At 44.5% G+C, this 27,353-nt stretch overlaps 1 long non-coding RNA gene and 1 pseudogene across 1 annotated transcript; one reads left to right on the top strand and one right to left on the bottom strand.

The window, feature by feature from the left end:
• Nucleotides 1–1,028: 1,028 nt before the first annotated feature.
• On the bottom strand, nt 1,029–16,689 carry LOC136543615 (uncharacterized; annotated as a pseudogene).
• On the top strand, nt 2,825–6,681 carry LOC136545549 (uncharacterized). The gene is made up of 5 exons (XR_010781084.1): nt 2,825–3,339; nt 4,477–4,603; nt 4,788–4,907; nt 5,030–5,138; nt 6,059–6,681. It is a non-coding gene; the product is annotated as an uncharacterized lncRNA (long non-coding RNA).
• Nucleotides 16,690–27,353: the final 10,664 nt, after the last annotated feature.

Below are 27,353 nucleotides of genomic sequence, written 5' to 3'. Positions count from 1 at the left end.
CTGGAGGCCCCGTGCCACTGTCGGAGGATGGGAGTCGTGCGCCGCGCCGACGCCGGAGACCCTGCCGGACACGAGAGATCAGCCGTCGCCGGGCGCGAGCCACCACAAGGGCAAAGGGTTTTTGTGGCGAAAATTTTCATCACAAAAGCTTATTTCTTCACCACAAATCAGCCTTTGTGGTGTTTTTTTTAATCGCCACTAGTCGCGCACAAATACTCGCCTCACAGATACTCTAGTGATGATTTTTTGTTCCCCACAAATAGCCATACTCATTAGTGACAAATTGTGCTTCCACTAGTAACGCGGCCATTTGTGGCCCATTTGTTGTCACAAAAACATGCATTAGTGGCAACAAATTATGCCACTTATAATGTTTGTAGTGGTAACAATAGGAGACTTTTCCCTGTGTGCCATTATAAAAGATCGCAATCCCTTGTGTGCCCCTAGAAAAATTCAGTGGTCTTCAGCGCCACTACTCCAACTTTTTCGTGTCCTCCATGCCACTTCCATCAGTTTGGGCTCTAACGCCGTCAAACTGCAGGTGTGAAAAGACGAAAATACCCTTAAGTCTAAATATGTTATTAATTTTTTTAGCATCTTAACGACTTCAAATGAAAAAATCTCAAAACTAGAAAGTTGTAGATCTCGTCGAGATCTATAATTTTCATATAAAATTTATTTTCATTTAATTCCGCAAAAAATGATGATTTTTCTAAGATATATTAATCATATCAAATCATATTTTTTTGCGGAATTAAATTAAAATCAATTTTATATGAAAATTATAGATCTCGACGAGATCTACAACTTTCTAATTTTGAGTTTTTTCATTTGAAGCCGTTATGATGCTAAAAAAAATTAATAACATATTTAAATTTAAGGGTATTTTCATCTTTTCACACCTGCAGTTTGACGACGTTAGAGCCCAAACTGACGGAAGGGGCATGGAGGACACGAAAAAGTTAGAGTAGTGGCGCTGAAGACCGCTGAATTTTTTCAGGGACACACAGGGGATTGGGGATTGCAATCTTTTATAATGGCACATAGGGAAAAGTGACAACTATACAGAATTTATGGCAATATAATTGTCAAAACTACCATTGTAAAAGTGGCAAAATTAATGGTCACTAGAGACTGCATATTAGTGAGAAGTTTCGCCATTACATGAGTTTATCGTGTCGATGCTTGTTCTCACTATTAAACTATAATTGTGTCTAATGGTTTGCCACAATATGTGGTAACTTGTTAACACAAATACTTTTTATTTGTGATGCAAACTCATCCTCACGTGTAAGTTACAATGGAAAACCTTTGTCACACAAAATTATCTTTTTGTAAGAATTGACAAGACAAATTGTATCAATAGTTTCATCACAAAAAAGCATAGCATTTGTAGGAAAATATTAGTCAAGATAAGTTTTGTCACAAGATAAGCTTCAATTGTGTGAAACATATATATTAGATATTGTGGCGACTGAGTCATCATTATTATCCTTGTTATAGTGACAAAAATAACTCAAACAAATGTACACTATAGCAATATGATCCTCTCAAATCTGCATGAATAATATTTATTTCAGTAATTTAAATTTGGCAATCAAGCAGTACACAAATTTGAGAACACTCACAACCCTCAAAATAACTATCTTGACACTACTTTAATGTCTCAATAATTATTCAACTAAAGGGTTTAAACTCTAAGATGTTGGAGGCTACGAGGCACCAGAATGTATGCGTGCGATTAATTCAGCCATTTGATTATCAAGTTGTTCTCTCACTAAACGAGCAACTTCTCCACTATGTGCTTGACGCAAAGGAGTAAGCTCATCACGTTGAGATTGCTGCTCTTCTTGCAGGTGTGCATTTGTTTCGACCACCGTGGAAACTTGGCCTTCCAAAGCTTGTGCCTGTTGCTCAACAGCCTCAGCACGTTGCTCAGCAGCATCTGCACGTGCTTGAGCTGCAGCTTCACGCCGTTCAGAAGCCTCAATTTGCGCCTGCAGTTTGATCCTTTCCTCAGCCACTCGGTTTACAGAACGAATATCAACACCACGTGAATGGTTTGGCTTTCGACCAAGAACTAGTGCGAAGTGCTCCACTATGAGCACCGGCGTAGAAGAAATCTTTTCTTGATGTATGCCAGCAGCTTCCTGTAGCTTGGTCTGCAAAGCATGAAACAACAAACCAATTAAGAACCCATATACTAAGCAACAGCCAAAAACGTTCATGTAATGAATCATAAGTATGAGCACAAATTAACACTACAAGAGATATGACCTTCTACGGCGATTTTCTCATGACAATGGCTAAATTTGTTGCTAAGTCATTATGTTTTACGATATTTTTTTTTGTGAGAGCATGATTTTACGACGAAAATTATGTGTCCGTCACTAAGATCTAGCAGAAATCGTCGTAAACTGAGGGATTTCCATGTTACGACGAACTGCAATTTACCGTGGCATGCTAATAGACAATCATCATAATTTTTATTTAATTTTTCACATGCTAAGCTCAACTCCACATACTATATTGTGAAGTTCAACTATACTGTGAAATCCAATTTCCCTATGTGGTTGGTCCACTGACTAGAAAAATATCTTTTCTGCTGCTTCAAATATTTTTTTATCGGCATTTGCACACAAAAAAAAATTATATCAGGAAAAAATTAGTGCGCAAGATCTCGTGTCGATGGAGCATATGCCCGAAATAGCACCTCCCGCCTCTAAAAATTTCATTCCGCGCGCATGCAACGAATCCTCCCGCGCGCAGAAACAAAATCACCGGCAAAAAAAACAAAAACAAAAAAAACACCCACAACCCCCTCCCCGGCTTCCCCCACACACCTTATCCGCAATTCCGCATGCCGCACGCAGACCTCTCCGCCAGGCCCCCAGCGCCACCCGCCTCCCTCGTGCCGCAACTCGGCCGGCTAGCCGCCCGCCCGCCGCCTCCCTCACGCCACCCACCCCTCACTGCCCAGGCCTCCCTCGATGCTCGCGCCGCCCACCCTTCCCTCGCACCACCAGCAGCTCCCTGACGCGGCGGCCGGCGGGCTCACGAGGCAGCGGCGCGGATCTGGTGAAGGATCTACTCGGCGGCCGCAGGAGGCGGTGCGGATCAGTGTGGGAGGCGCTGGTCCCAGGCAGCTGCGGTGGTGGTGACAGCGTTGGTGGCGGCGGCGCTGATCCAGGAAGCGGTGGCGTGAGATGATGAGGCCGCGACAATGGCAACCGCCTTCGCCATCCACTATCGCGTGCTCGTCGCCGTCGTCGTGTTGCTGAACTGCGGGCGTGCGGGGACATGCCACAGGTCCGATTCAGCTTCGCTGCGACTGCACGAGTAAGTTGGCTCTTCTTCCCTTGCAATCACTATATGTATGCATGCTTATTTTGTTCCATGTTGCAGGATTCAGTTACTCGACTTCCGTTCAATAGATCGGCCACAACAATTTTTTGAAACTGAATGATAGGCTGTTTTCAGATTCAGTAAAACTGCATGTTTTGTCTGTGTTGAATTGATAAAGTTGCCTGAGGCAAAATGAAACAACAAAAATGGGTCGTCTAGATCATAACCAACGAACTAGTATGGAGTTAGTTACTCTTCGAAACAAAAAGGCCTTTTGCAAATGCTGCTGCGAGTTGCCATGTGAATTATGAATGACATTTGATTTCTGAGATATCAAAGTTAAAGTTATCCACATGCAGTCTGGTGCACCGTGCACCTGTTTCTGGTAGAAGGGGCTTGATTTTAACATATCCACATCTCTGTTTGTCCAACCTTTTTTTCCAGTGTATAAAAATTAAAAACTCTATCTTAGCCATGCTTCTTTATTTCTCTTTGGCATATTATTGTTGCAGACATGAGGAAAATATTGGCAAAAAAATTCAGCATGCCGAATGACAGAGGCTGCATAGGAGAAATTTCATTGATAAAATTGATCCAAAAATCAAACACTTATGGTAACTCCTAACATTGAGTAATTTCATGTTCTGGTTGAAGTAAAGCCACCAACCTATTGTTTTTCCCCTTTTGTTTACAATTGAATTGGCCACCTTTTCTGCAACTGTGTTAGTACCCTGCTTTCGTGCATATTTATTTATCTGTTATTTCAACAGTAGTAGAGATTTTTAGGATACTACACCATCTTCCATTCAATCACTTTGAGTTCATTTCTTTTTTTTGGCTGCGTTTTTGTATATTTACGTATCTTATTTTGTGAAGACATCACATTACGGGGAATATCTCAATGTCCGGGTAATATGTCTGCCCATTGCGGCATATTGGTCTTGCAAGAAAGCCTAGATGCATGTTCTATGTAGGCACACACTTATGTATGATGTATACACACGTGTTAGTGTCATGCCCCTGTCATGTAGAATCTGAATTATTACCATGATCAAGTATGTTGATAACACTAATGACTTCGTCAGCTTATCAAAGTAGAAATATTCTGCTGATATATGTGCATTATTCTAGCAAGGTCTGGAAGGCAGCAAAAGTGACTGGCGGCCAATCACTTAGCCTTGTACGACGTGCCACTATCCTCATCCCCCTGATTGCCTCACCACTTCAGCAGCATATCACCAATCTACATTAGCGAAAGGTAAGAGTCAGCTTACATGACTGATTAATTTGTGCCATTGCATAATTTCAACTTTTGCTAAACTGTGCCACCGTGGGGAGGCAGGAAACATGCACCAGCTGTGGCTATGCTATAGTGGTTGATGAAGAGAGTGAATTAAGGTGCTGATGCTGGTTTGTTGTTTTTGGTTTTGTTGGGTGCAAAGAAATCCTTGTATGGGCTCGAGGAGAGGATTGCCAGCCTCAGGGTTGCTGTTGCTTAGAAGAGGGCAGAGGTGGAGATGATGAAAAGGGAGCATAGATTGGGTTCAGTAGTAAAAGCGCAGGTAAGACGAAGTGTTGATTTTCTGAAGTTTTGAATTGCTGTTCTGTTCAGTGTACATTTCTTCAAGCAAAGAAGTTCTCGGAAATTAGTAGCTGCTATGACGTCTGTTTGTTCTTGTGACAGGTTGTGCAAAGCTTGCTCAAGTGGAATTATAAACTACAATGAGTCTCAGGTGGAAGAATGTTGACAAGATCAAGTTGGTAACCTATTCAAGCCATCTTGTGTCCTCCAGGTACTGACCTTGCAATGTCTCTCCAATTTTCTTATTCCATTTTGATGAAGCTCTGTGGATATAATAACTGTGGGCTTAATTTCAGGATAGGGACTTATTTGATTATGATAAAGCTAAAATAATACCTATTGAAGTTACATATGGATAGCGTAGTTAACCGTAGATGTGCTTTCTTGCTTTATATGGTCTAATCAATCCTTGAAATAGTGCTTATTCCAAATTACAATTTGGTCCAGATTGCTTAATAGTGAAATACAAGAATGTACTAAATTTTCTCAAACAGCAACAAAAGACTCCCCTACTCTTTTCTTCTACGGAACAAATTCAGCATGGATAAGCAGTAATATGCTCCACTTGTTTAGTTGTTTTATTATTGTCCCTGACATGGTTATATATAACAAGTACGGCCATTAGTTATAGAACTGCATAATAAGACAAGCTTGCTCTGTTTTCTTTATCTGTTGATCTTTCTGCCAAATGCCAATGACGAATGCCTTTCGAACTTTAGGCATAGACATTTCTTATTTGATTACTTGTAGTCTGTTACCCATACTAATGGATGTTTACCGCTTTCATTTTTTTCCTAATTCTACTTCATATGTATATGTAACACCCTAAAATTTGTACTTTTTGAAAATAGGATTAAAATGATTTATTTCTGAATTTTGTGCTCATCAAACTGCGTAGGCCTTTCTCTACCTGCTGCTAAGAGGTCGGCGTTGAAAGAACCTGCTACTATTTTAGTCAACTACCTCTTTTTTCATTATTAGGATGAACTCATTTAGTGCTTTGGATGCAAATTTGTACAAGTATTCTAAACTACTAGAAAATCAGTATGTAGTAATGAATTCAAGTCTGCCATTACTTGAAATTTTTCCACATTTGTATACTAATGCAAACTATTTTTCTTATCATGTTAGGATCAAATGGAAGCCATCAAGGCTCAGCCTGCTAAAGTTGTTGCTCAGGTTTTGCCATCAAGTAAATTTCTTCGAAATGTTGGCCTTGAGCCAACATTCGCTAAGAGAAGTGCTACTGTTGTTGCATGTGTACAAGAGTTGGAGATTGAAGTTGCGGCAGAGAAGCAAGGTGTTGCAGCACTTAGAGATCAACTTCATGGCCAGCAGGATGAGTTGGATGTATTGAAGAAGGTTGTGGAGTCAGAGGAAGCAAGGGAGAAGTACGTAGAAGAGATTGAAAATTTGAAGAAGCAAGCAGAGGAAACCAATACTCTTCTGTGTCGATTGTTCACCTTGAACAATGACTAGGTCACTCCTTACCTTTTCCTCAACATCGTTTGGATATGAGGCTGTTTATTTTGGTACTTAGCCTGGACTTGGATATGTGGTAATGGTTTGGATGTAGCTGTTTATTTTGGTAATGGCTTGGATATGTGGCTTCATATTTTGCTACTTGGTTGGACTTGGTAATGACATGGACATGTGAGGTTTATGTATTTTGGGTGGAGTTTGACATGTGACAATTATTTGGACATGTAAAATTTGATTTGCCAAGTAATGTAATGAAATCTGGCTATTTTCAGTTTGCTTGCTGGTTATAAATTGATTTTGTGGGCTGCAATATATTAAATCCGCACGTTTTATGCAATATTTTTTACGATGTTTTGTGATCCTACGTGGCACCTGCATATACATCCATGGTCAATGGTTTGCGACGTTTCCTTCACTTGATAACGACGATAATCGGGTGTCGTAAATCAACGACGCCAGTAGGAACGCCGCAAAAATTACGACGAGAATATCAATTTTGTCGCAGAACACCTTTAGCTATAGGGCATAGGCGACGAACGCATTTTTGTCGCAGGTGCGTCGTAAATTGTAAAACATGACATAATTTTCAGTTTCTACGACATAAGTGCAATGTCGTAAAAGGTCATATCTCTTGTAGTGTAATTAGCTACAGGATAGTGTAAAGCAAATGTTCTCAGAGTTGCTGGTGTTGAAAACAAAATCTGTAGACATGTTATCTAATAAATGAAAAATGCAGACAAATTAAATAATATGTGAAATTTACAAACAACTCATTAAAACAATATTATTCATGATTAGAGATATTGCAAACACGTCATAGTGCCTAGACTTTTCAACTCATTAAATGAACAATACATCAGAAACTATGTTGTAGAGATAATAACCATGAAAGAGTCATACATAATTCTATTAGCATATTTTTCATACAAAAACACATCACTTCCACCTAATCCTAGTTCAAAAGGTAGGATACAAATTGACATGTCCATACCATTATTTCTTCACCCGTTGGAATGGATCATGTCCCATCAGCCTTTTGATATGTAGCCCTCCAAACTTGTATAGCAGTAGGCCATTCACCAGTTTCTGGGTCTCGTTATGTTGGAATAAAAAAGCATGTATTCACTAATTTAGAACAATTTGTAGCAAATAAAAAATCTGCCTGGTAACTTTTTTTCTCACCAGATCGTAAGCGATTTGAGCAATTGATCTAGTTCCTACTTTGGACCCAGTCTCTTGCTTTCCTCTATTGATAGAGTTTTGGTTGCTCCTTTTCTGGTTTATAAATTGCATAAATGTGTCATTAACAATAATGTAGCACTGTAATTTAGGACGAGTAGTATGTACCAGAAAATCATCATCTATCCACAAATTCCTTATCAACCATTGCCAACCTTCTGGTGAGACATGTTGTGGCCTTGGCTTCTTGTTATGGTAAGCTTGAAGTAGACGATAACGTCAATTATTGTATTGACTCTTTACTTGTCTCATCGCACAATCTTTATCTTCTTCTGAAAGCTCAGGAAACTTTTGTTGTACAACAATAATATGATGTAATAAGCAGCCATTGAATGCAATGATAACCTATGCATGCCAAATATATTTATTTCATTTGAAAATTCACTTGGAGTGGTACAGTTCTTACAAGAACTGTTATCTCACTTTTAAATAAACTAGCATGTTCTCCACACACTTTTGCATATTCTTTAGGGAACTTTATATCAATATTGTTTCCTTTTGCTCTTCTCTTGCGAAGTTGATCTTTGGTTGTAACTTTTCTACCACTCTTCTTAGCCGGGTCTAGTTAATATAGGGGGAAACAACAATAATTAGATGTAATATTTCATATTTCTACTCTGTACTGTACATAAACAAATTCATATAGTATAACAGTTCCTAGTTACTTTGGTGGTTTTCTAAAATGCACTGCTTACTATTATGTTGTGTAAAGAAACAATTCCAGATCAGCATAACAGAGCCTACTGAAAGTGAGCCTAGGCAATTTAGTGAAATGAACAATTGTGTATAGAAAGATTTTCATATTAGCTAAGCACCTTCAGTGTTGTGTGCTGCAGCATTTTTTTTGAATATTTTCATCCATGACCTCATCTGAATCCAAATGATCACTTGCATTGTCAGCTTGAGAGGCACGTGGACATAACCTGCTTGTTCTTTCCCCTGTAGGAGTAAACATTTTATAAAAGCTGGATTTTTATACCAACAAGAATACAAGCCACAAGTGTTCATAGTTGCTCCAGTTCATACGTATGAACAAGTCATGGTGCATTCAATTGTATGAGAACTAACAGGCTTTGGTTAGCTTACAGTGCAATTGGTGGAGACTAATGGAATCAGTATCAATATTAAGATATTGAGTTCCACATAACTAGAAGATACACCTTATTACCTTGGTATAAGATCATGTAAGTTTCCTAAGCATAATTTAAACATTGGACTATGTGACATGCTACAATACATCAGATTTTTTTATAAAAGGGCGTACCCGGTGCAGAGAGCTCCCGCTCTATGCGGGGTCTGGGGAAGGGTGTTAGTGGCAAGTCTTACCCTCGCCTGTGCAATGCAAGGAGACCGCGACTCGAACCCGGGACCTTCCGGTCATAGGCAGTAAGACTCTACCGCTTGCACCAGGCCCGCCCTTCACATCAGATTTTTTATGCAGAGAAATTATTTAGTGGAACTGAGTGTATGAATCCTATACCAGAGGTGATCAGCTGCTCCCTTGGATCAGATAAAGCAGAGGTTGACTCATCAAATTCTCTATCAATTTCAGCAACAGTTCGGCGAGTCACCCGTGGATCCATGTCCCCTGTGGAATCAATGAAGATTTTACCAAAAGAAATAATCTAAAAAATAATAATTTCATAAACATGAATGCTCGAGTGAGCAGGAGGCATGGATGCCCTAGTGCAGTAGTATGCAAGGGCTGATGTTGAGGACAGGCATGGATGCAGTGCATCGGCACGGAGATGGGGGCGACGACGATAGCGGCAGTGTGGATCAGGGCTAGGATGATAGTTTGCAGCGGCATGGATTGGAAAATTGGGGCAGGTAAGTCTCAGCAGCACGGAGATGCGCCGCAGAGGCGTCCGGCCGTGAGGATGGTGAAGCACGGCCTTTGCGGCTGTTTTGACCAAGGAGTAATCATGGAGGCTACTATTGGTTGCTAGATGGCGGAAGCTTAGATGGGAAAAAAGATAGAAAATACTAGTACTCACCTTGCGGACTTTACGATTGACTATTTCTCCTCTCACGGAATAGCTTGGCTTATTTCTTCGTAGATGAAAAGGACTCCTTGTTGCTGTATATATATGTTGACGTCCAATGCAATATGGCGGGAGTGAAAAAAAATCACTGAGTAATTGGAGGGAAAGTAGCGTCAATGGTGAATGGATATCTGGAGGGAACAATTTTTACCAATTACAAGGAGGGAAAAGGTGCGCTCGGTGCAAAAAAAAAACAAGGCCATAATATTTCTACTAGTAGAATTTATAATATTTAATGGCCAATGTTATTTTCATATATGTGTTTATTGAAAAAAAGCTAATCATTTTAGGTAATGAATAAAATTCGGCTTCTAACCTCTTCAAATAAGATGTGTCACTTGAAATCTTCCAACGATATATTCTAAAAACAATGTTCTTTCAATGCTATAGAACTAATTTAACATTAATATCCAATACAACAAATAAAAATATATTCATGGAAGGCGAAGACCTCCATCGACCTAGACCGCAAAAGTTGGCTATAGTGTACTAAAGGGTCCATGAGTTCCTCATAGCGTTATAACAGAGCCAAAAAACATAAACATATGGGTACATTTGGTTTCTCAGGGAAACTTGCCCCGCCTCACCTACACGGAATCCAAGAAATTCACCTAGCCGAGCAAGCCAAATGCGCTCTCGAGCTCTTTTCAAAGATTTTGCTTGCCAGCACAGGCTCCCAAGCAACTTGCCACTCAACCAAACGTTCGGCTCTCTTGCAATTCCTTACCAAGGCAAGGCAAGATACAGCCAAGGATCTAAACACACCCATTATCATGGGCCGAAGACAGGAATTATACATAGAGGGGTCAGTCAAAGATATTCAATACATGTGAACTGAGTGTAGCTCATCTGTTTAGGTTCTTGTGGTGGAACCTGGCACCCCGTGTTAGTCATCGATGTACTTGATCCTATTTTCCTAAATTTATTCTAGTACGGCGTACTCATTTGGATGAGTGTGTGTGTATATGCTTGTAAGCATTTGTCGGCCCCCCTTAGCATGGACCATACGAATTCGAATGTTCTTGAACACGAATACAAATGGATGGTTCTAATTTGAACCATATTAGAAATGTACTTGATTAATATATAAAATCATAAATAAGTAATTATTTAAATTATATATTAAATATTTATAAAAAATAATATAGAATACCATAATTGTCTCTATTCATAAAATCAAACCAAATAAACCATGTTAGTTTTGTTTTAGCTGATTTTTTTATGAATAAGTAACTCACTCGTGTATTCATCTTGTCCTTAAGAATCGTTATTTGGGCCTGTGGGCCAAGCATGTATTCGTGTCCCTGTAGCCCATATAGTCCAATGTGGTCTGCCTATTTATCCATCCCGGACTCATGGTGATGCCGCCGCCGCGAACGGACAAACAGACGCTGCCCTATCCGACACGAACCATCAACGCCGTGATCAACGAGGCTGCGAGGCTGCGCATCGGTGGTGACAGCGGAGGTCTAACCCAGTGAGGCGATCACAGGCTGCAGGCGTGCTGCGGCTGAGCAGCGAAGGAAACGGCCTTGCTAGTGCATACATTCACTGTCTTTTTGGTCAGATTCGAGCAGAAGTAAGCAGGTACTATTTTCTGTTTGTTCAATTAATGGTTACCAATTGGTTAATTTAGCCGTGAGACCTGTTGTTGCTTCATTGCTCTTTACTTTTACTTTTCATTTGCTTCATTCATTAACTGTCTTATTACTCCATATTCTAAAACTAATGAAAAACCTGTAGTTATATAGAAACAACCTATATTTCTTACTTCTTTTGTAGCAAAAAGCAACAAAAATAGTCCTGCTTTTAGCTTTGCTTTCATTTGCACTCTTTTACATGATAAGATCCACCACAATTTATATAAATAAATTAGACGTACATGGCCAATGTGGTTTTACGGATGACGGTTATCTATCATTTTTACTGATGAAGAAGATGTCACTACTAAATCAAGTAAATCCAGTCTGGCGCACAGGAGGCCGGAATGGGGGGCGTTGCTGTGGCAGTCTGGCGGAGCGAAGGTGCAGCATGCTGGTGATGGATCTGGAGTGGTGTAGACGTTCTAGCGCATTCAGGTGAAGAGGAAGGAACTCACGTGTCTGACAACGTGTTGCCCGTGTATTTTGTGTTTATAAGAATCGAAGAAGAAAAAGATAGACTAACACGTGGAACCATCTTAAATAGCTTCTGTATGTTACGTGTTTTAATGAATTAGATTGGATACATGTAATAATAAGGAGCTGATGTATGGGCCCCATTTTAATTAAGCTAGCAAGTCATAACTATGATTTATCGTAATATTTTTCTCACTAATTGTGTGTCCTGTGGTGATATTTTTTCCATTAATAAATGTCATATTAGTGAGGTAAATATTTTTTTGCCACAAATATCTTGTTAAATAGTGGCAAAAAATGTTTCACCACTCGATTTGCCACTCAAGATGCTTTCAGTGGCAAATTAATATTTTGTCACTAATAAACAACATAAAAGTGATGAAAGCTAGTTTTTTTTCACATATAGTATGGCAAGTAGTGGCAAATATAAATTTTGCCATAATATTTTCTCACTAATTGTATGTCTTGCGGCGATAATTTATTTTGCCACTAATAAATGTCGTATTAGTGGGGTAAATATTCTTTTGCCACAGATATCATGTTAAACAGTGGCAAAATAATGTTTCGCCACTTGATTTGCCAATAAAGATGTTTTCTATGGCGAATTAATATTTTGTCACTAATAACCAACATAATAGTGATGAAAACTAGGTTTGTCACAAATAGTATGAGCATTAGTGGCAAAGATAAATTTCGCCACATCATTTTATCACAAATGCTCCATCTTCCTGTAGTGAGTGGCCCTGCCGTTGCTAGAGGCCCCGACCCGCCGCACACGTGAGCCGCCGCTACGGCCTGGCGCGAGCAGCCCACCGGGATGCGAGTGCCTCCCACCACCTCCAGAGAGCGCCAATGCGAGAGGAGAGAGGGAGCGCCCGTCGATGAGAGACGAGAGAGTGGGCCATGCATGCGCGAGAGAGGCGAGAGGGAGAGAGCGGGCCATGCATGCGCGAGAGACGCGAGAGAGACGAGCGCCTCCTCTTTCGGGAGGACTGAGCCGAGAGAGGAGAGAGAGTGGTGTGTGGCGACGGGTGAGGGATTGAGAGATAGCTGTGGATAACCCTAACTCTTCATATATATATATACACACACACACACGATGAGTGTTGGGCCGAGATGGGCTGCCTGCTGGGCCACTATTTTTTGGAGGCGGGCCTTACAACATGACCACCTCAGTTAATCAATTAACCGAGTCGGTCGCCTTATAATAACCAGGCGGTTATGTTAGGGCAACCGCCACGGGTTGCATGCCCGATCTGGAACTGCAGTGCTCGCAGCGAGGGGAAGGGTGTAGCACGGACGATGTCACAGCCCGACCAGGGGCGTGGCCAGTAGCAGCCGGCGGCGGAGGCCATGCAGCTCAGGCCGCCCGGCCAAAGCTGCGGCGCGACAGCCAGCCATCCCGATCTGGATAGCGGCGCTGCGGCCAGCTAGCCCGGCCTGCGCGACGGCGCTGCTCCTAGCCCTAGGGCGAGGGGAGCAGGGGCGTGGAGCACCAGCTTGGGGAGGAGCAGGGGCCGACGTAGGGGAGGAGGTTGCGGAGGGAGCCGGCGTTGACTTTTGGGAGGACCAAAGGAGAGAGCTCGTGTGTGGAGAAGAACGAGAGAGAGAGAGAGAGAGAGAGGTGTTTCTACAAGTGAGAGAGCCGAGGGAGAGAGAGCGCAGGGAAGAGGATAGGTTCGGTCCGCTTTTAGGGAGTCCAAGCGATGGATGGTGTCTCGTGTGCGTGCGTTATTCTATTTTCTTTTTTCTTTTTTTCTTTTATTTTAACTCAACATATAAACAAGTATATATATTGTTATTTTTTTTCTAGTAGGCATCTAGGAGAAGTACTCAAACCTTATACTGGCACAATTTATTTGATGTGTATTCATGCACCGCAGCAGGCATCTAAAAAAGGACCAAACAAGCATACTATTTTATAAACACATAAAAAGATCAAACATTAATATTTTTTCGCTAGATTTAAGGACCGGTGCTCTTCTAAAAAACAAAAAATAATAACACACGCTCTTGTGGAAAATAGTTTGTGCCACAAAAGCGTGGTCATAGATTTAGGACATTTATAAATTGGCCTTTATGACACAGCAAAATGTCACATAATGCAATTGCACTAGCTTGATGATGCTGTTTTATGACATAAACTTGTTTTGGTCACAAAGTTTGCATGCCTCCACAAAAAATGTCATAAACAAATTGATTTAGTGTCCTTTTGATCAGATGTCATGGCATAAAGGTCATAAACCGACACATTTCTTGTAGTGCTACCATCATCCCACTTATGTTTTCGTCCTCATTTAGTGTCCTTTTGATCAGATGTCATGGCATAAACGTCATAAACCGACACATTTCTTGTAGTGCTACCATCATCCCACTTATGTTTTCGTCCTCAATTCGCGTAAAAGGATTAACCCAGGAATGGTGGGATGGACTCTAAAAGCATTATATGTTGGTCTAACCCACCCTAAATAACTAAGGTTGGACTAAACCCTCCACACATCTCATTAACATGCACATAGGCCACTATGGGCCAACTTCCGGGGCGGATGTCACATACACCCCCCTAAGGGCCCGACGTCCTCGTCGTCCCAACACACCTACAACCGGGCAAACGATGACTAGAAATATTCACTCTTAGCACATGCGACCGTGAGTCTAGTACCGGCACATGTGCCATGCCATGCACCCTGCAGGGCCTACACGCACAATGAGCCCCATGCCTGTGCCCCTAATCCGCACACACCATGGCCGCGAAGGTCAGATCTGATACCATTTGTAACACCCTAGAGTCCAAACACCTCAGATCTTCTCTGCGCGCTGAGTGAGCCACACCTACCACCATCCCACTTACGCTTTCATCATCGCTTCGCGCAAAAGGATTAACCCGTGGATGGTGGGATGGACTCTAGAAGCATTATATGTTGGTCTAACCCACCTAACACTACCGGAGACCGGCTCTTTGCCGAGTGCCAGGTGGTTTGCCGAGTGTTGTTTTTTGGGCACTCGGCAAAGACGCCTTTGCCGAGTGTTTTTTTTGACACTCGGCAAAGAGGCTCTTTGCCGAGTGTTTTTTTAACACTCGGCAAAGAGATTCTTTGCCGAGTATTTTTTTTGATACTCGGCAAAGAGCTTCTTTGCCGAGTGTTATTTTTTTGACACTCGGCAAAGAAAATTTCAAAGCATATTTTGAAGCAGTAAATTAATTCAAATGAAAAAGTTTTCAACTACAAAGTTGTATAACTCATCAAGATGTACAATGTTTGTTTTGGTCTTTTCTTCATACGACAAAGTGAAAATAAATTTGTTCACAAATCTAACATATCTCTCTTGTAGTTTATGAAACTACAAGAGAGATATATAAGATTTGTGAACAATGTTAGAACGACCATGTCAGATGAACAGATGACCAAACAACCAAAATAAACTTTGTAGATCTCGAAAAGTTATGAAACTTTGTAATTGGCAACTTTTTGATTTGAAAACATCTTGTCATGCAAAACTGCGTTTGAATTTCAAAATTTTAAAATTCGAACTTTTCAAACGACCTCGGATGAAAAAACAACCAAAATAAACTCTGTAGATCTCGAAAAGTTATGAAACATTGTAGTTGACAACTTTTTGATTTGAAAACATCTTGTCATGCAAAACTGTGTTTGAATTTCAAAATTTTAAAATTCAAATTTTGTAAACGACCTCGGATGGAAAAACTTCCTAAACTAAAAGTGTAGATCTCGAAAAGTTATGAAAGTTTGTAGTTTACAACTTTTTTATTTGAATTCGTTTAGGGCCTCAAACATGCAATTTACACTCGGTTTAGTATAATATATTTGGAACTAAAATGGAATCCAGACACAAGTGAGAGTATGGTGTAGTGATAGAGGAGGTACGTGGGGGCCTCCATCGATAAAATTTTTTTTCCATTTTTTTGGGTAAAAATTCCCATTTTTTCGGGTTTTTTTCGGTTTCAACTTTGCCGAGTGTCGGACACTCGGCAAAGGCTTTGCCGAGTGCCCGATAAAAGACACTCGGCAAAGTTGGCTTTGCCGTCACTGTTTTTTGCGAGTGTTGTTCGCCGAGTGTTACACTCGGCGAACCATTTACCGAGTGTTTTATGTCTTTTGCCGAGTGTTTCGGGCACTCGGCAAACTCAAGGAGTCCGGTAGTGTAAACAATCAAGGTTGGACTAAACCCTCCACACATCTCATTAATATGTACATGGGCCACTATGGGTCAACTTCCAAACTAGGCCGGATGTTACAGGTTTCTTCTTTTTTTTTCATATGCATCCTTTCTTATCTCCATCTAGCAACAAATTGCTGACACATGATATCATTTTTTTTTAACATGCAGGAGAAGCAAGATGCAGGCCATGTATAGAGAAGCAAGTAAACCACATTTTGCAAGTTACTGCAACAAATGTGTGCTTTCTTAGGGATTAGATAGTGCTGCGCTCTAGAAAACTACATATGTAAATGTGTTCTTTTGAGATGGGATGACAGATAAAAAACCAATCAGTCTTATGAGTAGCTTACTGTATGTTTTCCTTTCTGAACGTTAGCCCACGTACTTTGCCTATCACCAAGGATGGAGTGTTTGAAGAACGCCAAAAGCTCCACCTCAAAAAAACAAGTGTGGATTCTAAAACCTAATTATCTCAGGACCCACTTGACACGGGCGCCACGCCGAAGCGTCGCGGCACATCCTCCTCCTCTACATCGAATGCTGGAGGCGCCAGCATCTCCCCGTTCCGCTTGGTCAGCAACAGCTCCTCCATGCACTCCAAGGGCCGGCAGCAGCGCCTCCTCCACTCTGACGGCAGCAGGCAGCAGCGCTGGTGCCTCCTTCTCAACAAGGACACGGTCAGCTGCGGTGCTGGCATCTCTACTCGAATGGCCGACTGCGGGCTGCAACACGCCAACGCTGACATCTCCACTCTCGGAGTCTCGGATGGCCAGCTGCGGCGGCACCTCTGATACTCCACTTTTTCAAGGCAGCGGTGCTTACTGCCTAATCCTTTTCTACTACTTCAAGATTTCTCGATTTCTCCTTGGTGCTCAAGTGCACGTCATCTGCACCTACCTGACTTGTCTCCTCAGCTCAAATGCAGGCAGAAGGGGGTCACTGCTGCTGCCTCTGCCCCGCCGGCGGTCACAGAAGAAGGCGTCCTTGGGTGGTGGTGGTGCCGCGAGCTTTTGCACGGCCTCGTTGGAGCGACCACCGAGAATTTGTTGTGCATCACGGAGGAGACGAGCGGACATCCAGTCGGACACGTACGACGTGCTCATGGAGCCCGGCATGGACCAGGGAGGAGCTCGAGGAAAGGCTCAATGGCTGGCTGGAGAAGTGGCCATGAGGACGGCGCCCTGCCCCCGGACCTCGATCGCCAAGTTCGACACGGTCGACGCCGCCGTCTCGTACCTCGTTAGGTCCGTGTGCGTGCTCGACATCGACGGAGAGGTTGGATCCTTGCAGGGTAACCAGTCCAGCTGGACTAGCCGTGTTACATGCATGTCTACACAAAATTTTATTTATTTGGCGCACCTGGATCTGGATGTATAGTATATATTATCGTTATTAACTTCGTCCGTCTCATATTGTAAGTCGTTCTTTGTATTTGCTTTTGCTACAACGACTTAAAATTTGGGATGGAGGGAGGATTAGTTTATCACAAAAAATTTCACGTAACAACAAAATCAACCTTGGATTAGAAGCCAGAAGGAACCAAGTACCGTATGATTTGCTGAGACCAATAGTAGGCTACAACTCGCTAATGATGTGATATATAAGACCTGTGAGAGTGAGACTAAACCATTTATTAGCTAGGTTCCAAAAACAATATCATTCTAAATTTGAACTAATTAAGCCAAATTTTCTTAAATTAGACTAGGTTTATATAAAATATAATAAACATTTGTATCTCTAATTATAAGAAAATATATTCTGTGTTTCATCTAGTGAAATTTATTATACGTTCTAAATATTAGTATATTTTTATATATATTTAGTTCAATCTAAGATTCATTGACTTCTGAAAAAACAATAGTATTACTTTTTAGATTGAGTGAGTAATTTGCTTAGCATCTCCAATAGTTTCAAAAAAAAATGGTAAATCAATGAGTTTTCCAAGTGGTTTAAAAAGTTGTGAGCATTTTTGTTGGGTTTATCTAACAGTTTTCAAAATCTCATTCCTAATCACCTTAACCACCTTCATACTTTCTTTCTTTCTTGTATGTATTTGCATTAGGAACCATGTCCTACCATTTATTCTTCCTCATGTCCTTTTACATCTAGATCGGCCGACCCATAAGCCCCCATATATTTCAAAAGCCAGACCTGACACTACTGGATTCAGGCGCTTTGCCGGGTGCCGAATGCACCCGGCAAAGGCTACTTTGCACTCGGCAAAGCCTTTGTCGGGTGCAGCACTCGGCAAAGAGCCTCCGGCAAAAAGTTAGTCGGCAAAGATTTCTTTGCCGGGTGCTTTTTATCGGGCACCTGGCAAAGACTTTGCCGAGTGCAAACCCGGCACCCGGCAAAGAAAAGTGGTCGTTACGGCGCCGGCTCCGTCATCCCTTGCTTTGCCGGGTGCCATGTCAGAGGCACCCGGCAAAGATTTTTTTAATTTTTTTTTCAAATTTTCTTTGCCGGGTGCCGTGCCGGGGAGGCACCCGGCAAAGATTTTTTTATTTTTTTTTATAATTTCTTTGCCGGGTGTCGCACCGAGGGGGCACCCGGCAAAGAGTTTTTTATTTTTTTTTCATAATTTCTTTGCCGGGTGCCAGGTCATGGGACACCCGGCAAAGATTTTTTTTTCTTTTTGAAAAAACTTTGCCGGGTGCCCTGGACCTGGCACTCGGCAAAGCTGGGAATTCCTTTCAGAATTCCCCAGCTTTGCCGAGTGCCAGGGCCAGGGCACCCGGCAAAGCCTCAAAAATTAATTTTTTTTATTTTGTTTTTTGATTCTATAATCACAAACACAACATATAAAAGATATATATCACATCTGAAGCATCACAAAGACAATATAGCACATATATATCACATCCATCTCATCACAAACTCAATCCCACACATATATATCACATCGCGAATACAATACCTCACATACACGCATCACAAACATAATAGGTCCAATTACCATCGAAACAAGTGATAGTGGATCACAGTGCATCACATGTCCATCAAGCGGTGAAAAAGAGATACAAACTAAAGGTGGGGAGGAAACTGAGTGCCTGGTGAAGGAAACTCGGCACCGCCTGCTTACGCCTGAGATGGGTCATTCGAACCCGCCGACGGAGGCTGCATAAAGGACAAGAGATTCAGGCGCTTAGAGTGGGTCATCTAATGAAAGCACTAGTCGAAGCAATATGGATTCATACTCACTGGACTAGCTACAACTGGCGGCGGCGCTGGAGCGAACATCGGCACAGGTACACCGTTCACTTGCCCAAAGTTCTGCAGGAACATCGTAATCTCCGCTAGCTGCTTGGCCTGTCTCTCCCGCTCAGCCCGCTCGGCTTGTCTTTCCCGCTCGGCCACCTCGGTCCTCGCCGCCAGGTCCCGTAGCTCCTGAGCCATCCTCTCATTATCGGCCTGCAACATTTCAATCGAATGTTTTAGTAATGTAAAGGTAACTAAGTTATGTAAAGATCAATGTACGAGGAGTTAAACTGGACTAACCTGGAGTGCGTCGACCCGCTGCTGTGAAGGGGACGGCCGTTGGCATATGGCCGGGCCTCCGCTCGGGGTACTTGCTCGGATCTGGGACAGGGAGGGAACAAAGCCGGACTTGAGGGTGCCATCGCCAAGCCAGTACCGCCCATGCTTCTTGCCCTGTCCGATCCTCATGACAGTCATGCCATCAATGTCGTCGGTGCTCAGATCCCAGTCTGGCCCCTGGACCGACCTTGCGTCCGACGCGTAGGAGCTGATGCGGGTGTGGGCGCTCGGGTTGCTGTACGACTCGGGTGGGTCATCCGGGCTGAAGGTGACAGCGGAAGTTGCCTTTCCCTTGCGGGCCAGTCCATACGCCATGAACATGGACAAAGGCTGGCCACCATGCGACGCCGACTACGAGAAAGACAACAAGATGATTAGAAGAAACATGTAGAATGGAGCGTCAGAATACTAAAAATGAATTCAGTACCCAAGCTTGCTTGTACGCGCCGAGGCTGCGGCTGCCTTGGTGGTGTGTGGGGCCTGTCGCCTGCAAAGCCCGCTCCCGGTGGGCTTCGTGTTCCTGGATATAACCCTATGTGAACCACCTGTCCACGATCATCTCCCAGCAGTTGGCAAAGGACTCGCACCACCATGGAATCATCTACATGTCATAAAGAATTTGAGATGTAAGACAACCAAATGAAAGCTACTTAATCTCAAAACGAATCAGTATTATTCTTCTTCATTTACCTCAATGTACTGTTCCCGGGTCAGAGGCATCTGTCTTGCCTGTGTCTTGCTGACTTTCTGACCAAGTCGCGTGGCATAGTACTTGATGATGCAAGTGAGGCGCTCCTCGTAGTGCATGTCGCTGATGCGTTTCCTGGCACTTTTCACCAAGTTCTTCTCCGCCCTCTCCTCCTGTCCCTCTTCACACCTGAAAAAAGTCTGCAGACAGACACAATGTATCAATTCATTATGTCAAAAAGTGTCAAATGAATGCGATGTATTGATCAAAGTTGTGCGAACGAGACTTACCCAGAACTCTCTCCTGACCCGCTCCTGCTTGTCTTCATAATCTGCGTCGGGGGCAGATTTGTAGTGGTCCCACGATTTGGCCGGCCCCACAGTCCCCTTGTGCATGACAATGCTGGGGTAATAGTGCCTGCACACAAGCCCCAAGATGTGGTTGGGGTTGCGTGAGTCACCAGGTGACACAACCTCCCAGTGCTTGCACAAGTCATTAACAAACATTATTAGTTTCTTTGACAATTTTCAACAGGTTATATGAAGTAGCTGTGATTAAATCTAAAGTTAGTTACCTGTCCCCCTGGGGGCGGATCACTGGGCGTAGGGGAGGAAGCGGAGGCCCAGGGAGTTTTGAGGGACCTCGCAAGTAGGGGCTAGCCATAGCAGAGGCAGTGGAACTACTTCCGGCCTCGCCGCCCTCCTGTGCCTCTCCCTCGCTGTCCGTCGCCCGAACCTCGTCCGTCGCCAGAACCTGCTCGTCCTCCGAGGAGCCCGTGGTATGGCGCTCCTCCGGCACGTCACGCGGCCTGACTAGAGGAGGCCGGCCCCTCCTGCTGCCGCTCCCGCTGCCGCTGCTCCTGGCCCTCTGCCTCCTCTCGTCCGATGCGTTCTCTCCGGCATCTGCGTCCTGACGTGCCCTCTGGTACCTCGAGTTCACATTCCTTGGCCCACTGCCGCCCGCCATCTTTGTTCAATCACATGTGTTGCTCACCATATCCCACAAAACCACCTTCTTCAATGGGCAAGAGAGCATCTATCTGAGCATGAACCTTAGCACCAGTCTTCAAGTGCGGTCTAGGGTCCGTGACTGCGACACCTTTCCTGAAGTTCTTGGTGTCCTGTCGGAATGGATGGTTGGAATCTAGGAATTGATGATGTTGATCGAACGACGAATACTTACCACCCTTCTTCAACCAAATGAACCTCACAGCTTCCTGGCATATTGGGCATGGGAACTTCCTGTGAACACACTAGGCGCTGAATAACCCATATGCCAGGAAGTCATGCATGGAGTACTGGTACTAGACGTACATTTTGAAGCTTTCCTTTGTAGCTCGGTCGTATGTCCATACCCCTTCATTCCAAGCTTTGATCAACTCATCAATCACAGGCTCCATGAACACACCCATCTTACTCCCTGGGTGCCCGGGAATTATCAACGTCAAGATCATGTTATGTCGTTGAAAGGCGACACTAGGGGGGAGATTGAGGGGGATAACAAACACGGGCCAACATGTGTAAGGGGCAGACATCATGCCGTAAGGATTGAACCCATCTGTTGTCAGTGTGACACGTACATTACGAGCCTCATCGGATTTCAAACGATGCTTGTCATTAAAGTTGGTCCATGCTTCACCATCAGATGGATGCACCATCTTGTTAGGATGGTAACGTTTGCCATTCTTGTGCCACGTCATCTGTTTCACGGTTTCCTCGGTCATGAATAGCCTTTGAATCCTCGGCACGAAGGGAAGATGCCGTAGGACTCGGGCGGGTATCTTAAGCTAGGTCTTCTGGCCACCACCGTCACCAGACTCTACCTCCAGGAACCTGGAGGCTTTACACTTCGGACAGTACTTTGCCTCCTTGAGTTCTTCCCGAAATAGGACACACCCGTTCGGACAAGCATGTATCTGCTCATATGGCATCTTCAATGCTTTAAGGAGCTTGTGTGCCTCGTACATGGTCTTCGGCAACACGTGGTTTTTTGGAAGCAGGGTGCCAACCACGGCCAACACCTTATCGAAGCCTTCTCAACTCCAGTTTAAATCGGACTTCAACCCCATCAAGCGACTTATGGCATCCAGCTGGGAGACCTCAGAATGATCGTGAAGGGGTTTCTGTGCCGAGTCCATCATGTACTTGAACGCATCTACAGCTGCCTGCATCTCCGCCTCCTCACATCCTTCAGCAAACTGTGCTTGGTGAACATCATCTACCATGTCTGCTACCCCGGCATCAGCATCGAAAGCCTCGACACGTTGTCTCACCACCTCCTCTCTCATACGATCGGCTTCACCATGGTGGACCCACCGGGTGTAGTTCGGCGTAAATCCATTCTTATGCAGATGTGTACCCATGAGTTCCTTGTATAGCATTCTCCTGTTACCACACTTGCTGCAGGGACACAAAGCCATTTTTGGGAATTTTGCGGCCTTGCCAAATGCACGATTCAAGAAATGATCGGTCTTCTACATCCATTCATAGCTGGCATCACCCTGACTTGTCCGGCCCATGTACATCCACTGACGGTCCTCTATCCTCTAGCATATATAACATCACCACAGGTGACCATCAATTGCATCTACGCGGTGTCCCTACTCTCTAATAGGTGAGGATAGGTCCTAATCCCACCCGCGGATGCGTAGATGAGGTTAGTTTCCATGCTCCGCTCCTATCCGAGATGGAATTTTGGCAGCACCTCCCCGCCGTTCTCCTGATACACGTCCTGCAAGGGAGAGTGTGTATCCGGAGAACAACGAAGAGGTGATGCCGAAACACCGTCTCAAACCAGAGTGGAGCATGAAAACTAACCTCAACTACGCATCCGCGGGCTGTCCAAAAAGCGTGGACAATTCGAAATAGATACGGTCGTAGATATGCAAAGGTCCGCATATCTCCGACCGTATCTCTTTCGAACGGGAGACACCTAACTAGGTTACGCGACCAAAGACCACATACGGATAGAGGGGTTATACCTAGGGTGGCGGTGAGGTCCGGGTAGCGGGGCGGTGGAGAGTCGGTGCAGTGGTGAGTCGACGCGGTGCAGGAAGACTCGCAGCGCCGATGAAGATGATCGGGGTCGCCGAGTCCCTCCCACAGGTCCTCCTGCAAAAAAGGGCAAAATGGTTAGTGTTGACTCAAAATTTCGACAGCACCTCCCCTGCATGGGGAGGTTCCCAAAACCTACAAAAAACATGGCACGAAGGCCAACAACCACATATATACCAAACATGGCACGAAGGCCAACAACCACATATATACCAAACATGGACACGAAGGCCAACAACCACCAATATATCAAGAGGAGCCATGTACTTTAGTTCTCTTTCCATGCACATGAAAGTATTGAAGTAGTACAACAACAATTACTACTAACCCTACAACTACTACTAACACTACTACTAACAACTACTTAACTACTAACAATGCTAATAGTAAGAACTACTTAACTATTAACAACTACTACTACTAACCACTACTACTTACTAACTACTACTATTTACTAACCCTACAACTAACACTACTAACTACTACAACTAACACTACAACTAAAACTACTAACTACTACTACTAACACTACAACTAACTACTACTAACACTACTAACTACTACTACTACTAACACTACAAGGGTAGGGCTTACCTTGGCGGGAAGAACGGCAAGAGCGAGGGCCGGCGACGACGGCGGGGATGACCGCAGCAGCGCGAGGATCAACGGTCGATCGGAACAGCGCGGGGATCGACGGGCGGTCGGGTCGACACCTTCCTCTTCTTCCTCCTCCCCCTTCTCTTTCTTCCTCTTCTTCCTCCTCCCCTTCTCTTTTTTCCTCTTCCTCCTCCCCCTTCTTTTTCTTCTTCTTCCTTCCTCCTCCCTTCTTCCACCTACCTCCTCTACTGCTGGCCGGCGGCGGGAGGAGCCCGGCGGCCGGACCACGGGCAGCCGGCCTCATCGGGGACGGCCGGTGAGGTGGGGCCACGTGGCCGCCGCGGCCGGCGAGGCTAGGGCACCGGGGCCAGGCAGGAGCGCCGGCCGGGCCGAGCGTCGGTTGGGCCGAGCGCCGCCGAGGTCGTTGAGGCGGGGCCGTGGCCGCGGGGCCGCCGGATCCGGGCGAGAGCGCCGGCCGGCCGCCGGGGCGAGCGTCGCCGGGCGTGGGCATGGCTCGCGCGGGCGCTGGGCCACCGGTGCCGGCGCCGCGGGGTCGCCGGGAATGGGCGGAGGCGCGGGCGAGGCGCGGCGGACCGGCGAGGCGCGGGCGCGGCGGAGCGCGAGGGCGGCGGCGGCGGCGGAACGCAGGTGCGGCTCTCCTGGATTACGTTAGGATTGGGGCATCGGCCGGCCTTTTTAGGCATGGGCCTTTGCCGGGTGCCGGGTGACGACGGCACCCGGCAAAGATTTTTTTTATTTTTTTTAAATTTCTTTGCTGGGTGCCCCATGACCTGGCACCCGACAAAGGATTCTTTGCATGGGCCAGCCTTTTTAGTCATGGGCCTTTGCCGGGTGCCAGGTGACGATGGCACCCGGCAAAGAATTTTTTTTATTTTTTTATAAATTTCTTTGCCGGGTGCCCCATGACCTGGCACCCGGCAAAGGCTTCTTTGCTTGGGCCGGCCTTTTTAGTCATGGGCCTTTGCCGGGTGCCAGGTGACGACGGCACCCGGCAAAGAATTTTTTTATTTTTTTAAAAAATTTCTTTGCCGGGTGCCCGGGGTGGCACCCGGCAATTTTTTTTTTGTTTTTTTACCCCATTTTTTTGTGGGGACTTGCTACAGTAATTATATCCCTATTCCAAAGTTTGGGACAATTATGAGTTTTTTTAACTATATTTCCTTAATTTTTTCCGTTTCATTGAATATTTCCGACTATTCCAAATTTGAACTGCAGGTACATGAAATAATGGAATTTGGTCATTCAAAAAATAGTATTCATGATATTTAGGCTATGTTGAGGCCGTATGCAGGAAGTGGCATGAAATGTCGCGCATCATGTTGTCGTAACATGACGATGTACTCGCGGGGGAAGTTTATTTAAATTATATAAAATCCAAACGATGTCCGAAAATCACGAAACTTGTCGATGTGTCTTGTTATCACATGTGGAGGCCCTGGTAAAAAATTGAGAAAGTTTCGAGCAAGTTACGACGTCGGCTGCCTAAAACCCAGACATCTTCCACATGTAATAACAAGACACATCGACAAGTTTGGGTTTTAGGCAGCCGACGTCGCAACTTGCTCGAAACTTTCTCAATTTTTTACCAGGGCCGCCACATGTGATAACAAGACACATCGACAAGTTTCGTGATTTTCGGACATCGTTTGGATTTTATATAATTTAAATAAACTTCCCCCGCGAATATATCGTCACGTTACGACAACATAATGCGCGACATTTCATGCCACTTCCTGCATACGGCCTCGACATAGCCTAAATATCATGAATACTATTTTTTGAATGACCAAATTCCATTATTTCATGTACCTGCAGTTCAAATTTGGAATAGTCGGAAATATTCAATGAAACGGAAAAAATTAAGAAAATATAGTTAAAAAACTCATAATTGTCCCAAATTTTGAAACAGAGATATATTTACTGTAGCAAGTCCCCACAAAAAAATAATAATTTGCCGGGTGCCACCCCGGGCACCCGGCAAAGAAATTTAAAAATAAAAATAAAAAAAATCTTTGCCAGGTGCCGTCGTCACCTGGCACCCGGGAAAGGCCATGACTAAAAGGCCGGCCCATGCAAAGAAGCCTTTGCCGGGTGCCAGGTCATGGGGCACCCGGCAAAGAAATTTAAAAAAAAATAAAAAAATTCTTTGCCGGGTGCCTAACGGCGTGGCACCCGGCAAAGGATGACGGCAGCTGGCCGCCGTCAAGCCGGCCACCTTTGCCGGCGGCCATATTTTGCCGAGTGGCTGGCACCCGGCAAAGACTAATTTTTGCCGACGGCTGGAATTTGCCGAGTGCCGGCACCCGGCAAAGGCTGCTTTGCCGGAGGCCTTTATTTGCCGGGTGCCTCCAGGCCTGGCACCCGGCAAAGAATTCCTTTGCCGGGTGCCCGATAAAAAACACCCGGCAAATTTTTTTGCTCCCAGCAAATCAGCCGTTTCCTGTTGTGTGAAGAATAATTGATGGATGGATACATATCAATATTCCTAGAGTTGTACTGCTACCATCCATGCTTAATGTTCAAATATTTTACCTTTTTTCAAACACATGGTTGATATGTACCCATGTTTGTCGAGTTGTGATGAGTGATTGTCAGAAGATGATCAGGTTTCAGTTGAGTTTGAGACTAACCCTAGCATGAGTGTATCGGCAACATGTATCTTGCTGTGTTGGTGTGGAAAACAGAGACGGTCGACGGCTATGGAGAAGATCAAGTAGGGACGTGCCATGCCAATGGACTGGAAGAGATGAAGGATGGACATGAGGCTTGGACCGAGGGACTAAGATGGCCAGAAGACTGATCGTGGGTGGATGGCACTTAGGGACGTCAACAAACAAGTTTACATGTGGAGGAGTTGACCGTGTTGACTAAGTCAAGTCGATGCTTGACCAAGTCTAGCAGAGATGCTAGAGGACTTGTGCACTGTTCGCTTGAGCTTATCAGCCATGGTACAGTATTTTTCTCTCACCACAAAACATCATCAGCCGACTTATCAACCGCAAAAACCATCAGCCGAACAGCCCGTTGGTGATCGGGCAGTCGAGGATGGATGGTGACACACGTTGACATCGTGGAGGAGGCGTAGTGGATACACTTCTCCAGGGGATTTGGTGGTTTTGGCCTAAAAACACATCACGAACTGTTTTCGGATTTGGACCTTAAAACCCGTTTGGAGTTTAGGATAGGCTTGGAGGCGGCACGTGGAGTCATCGTGAAGCTTGCGTCAAGGCGCAGCAAAGTCGTGAAGAGCTTTGTGGCCATCGGATGCACTGATCAAAATTTTGCACCAAGAATGCGCCACCAGATATTACTACACCACACACACCCCACCCGAGCTCCAGTGCTCTACTGGGCTCGGTCGATGACGCCCGCGTGTCCACCTCAGATGGCGCAACGGAGTATTGAATTCACAGAACCCCGAGGAGAAATGCGTGCTCCTCGCACGCACCGCCTACTGCCCTCGTG

The sequence above is a fragment of the Miscanthus floridulus genome, chromosome 3 (assembly GCF_019320115.1).
Source record: "Miscanthus floridulus cultivar M001 chromosome 3, ASM1932011v1, whole genome shotgun sequence".
Taxonomy (NCBI): domain Eukaryota; kingdom Viridiplantae; phylum Streptophyta; class Magnoliopsida; order Poales; family Poaceae; genus Miscanthus; species Miscanthus floridulus.
This window is presented reverse-complemented; position numbering and strand designations above follow the sequence as displayed.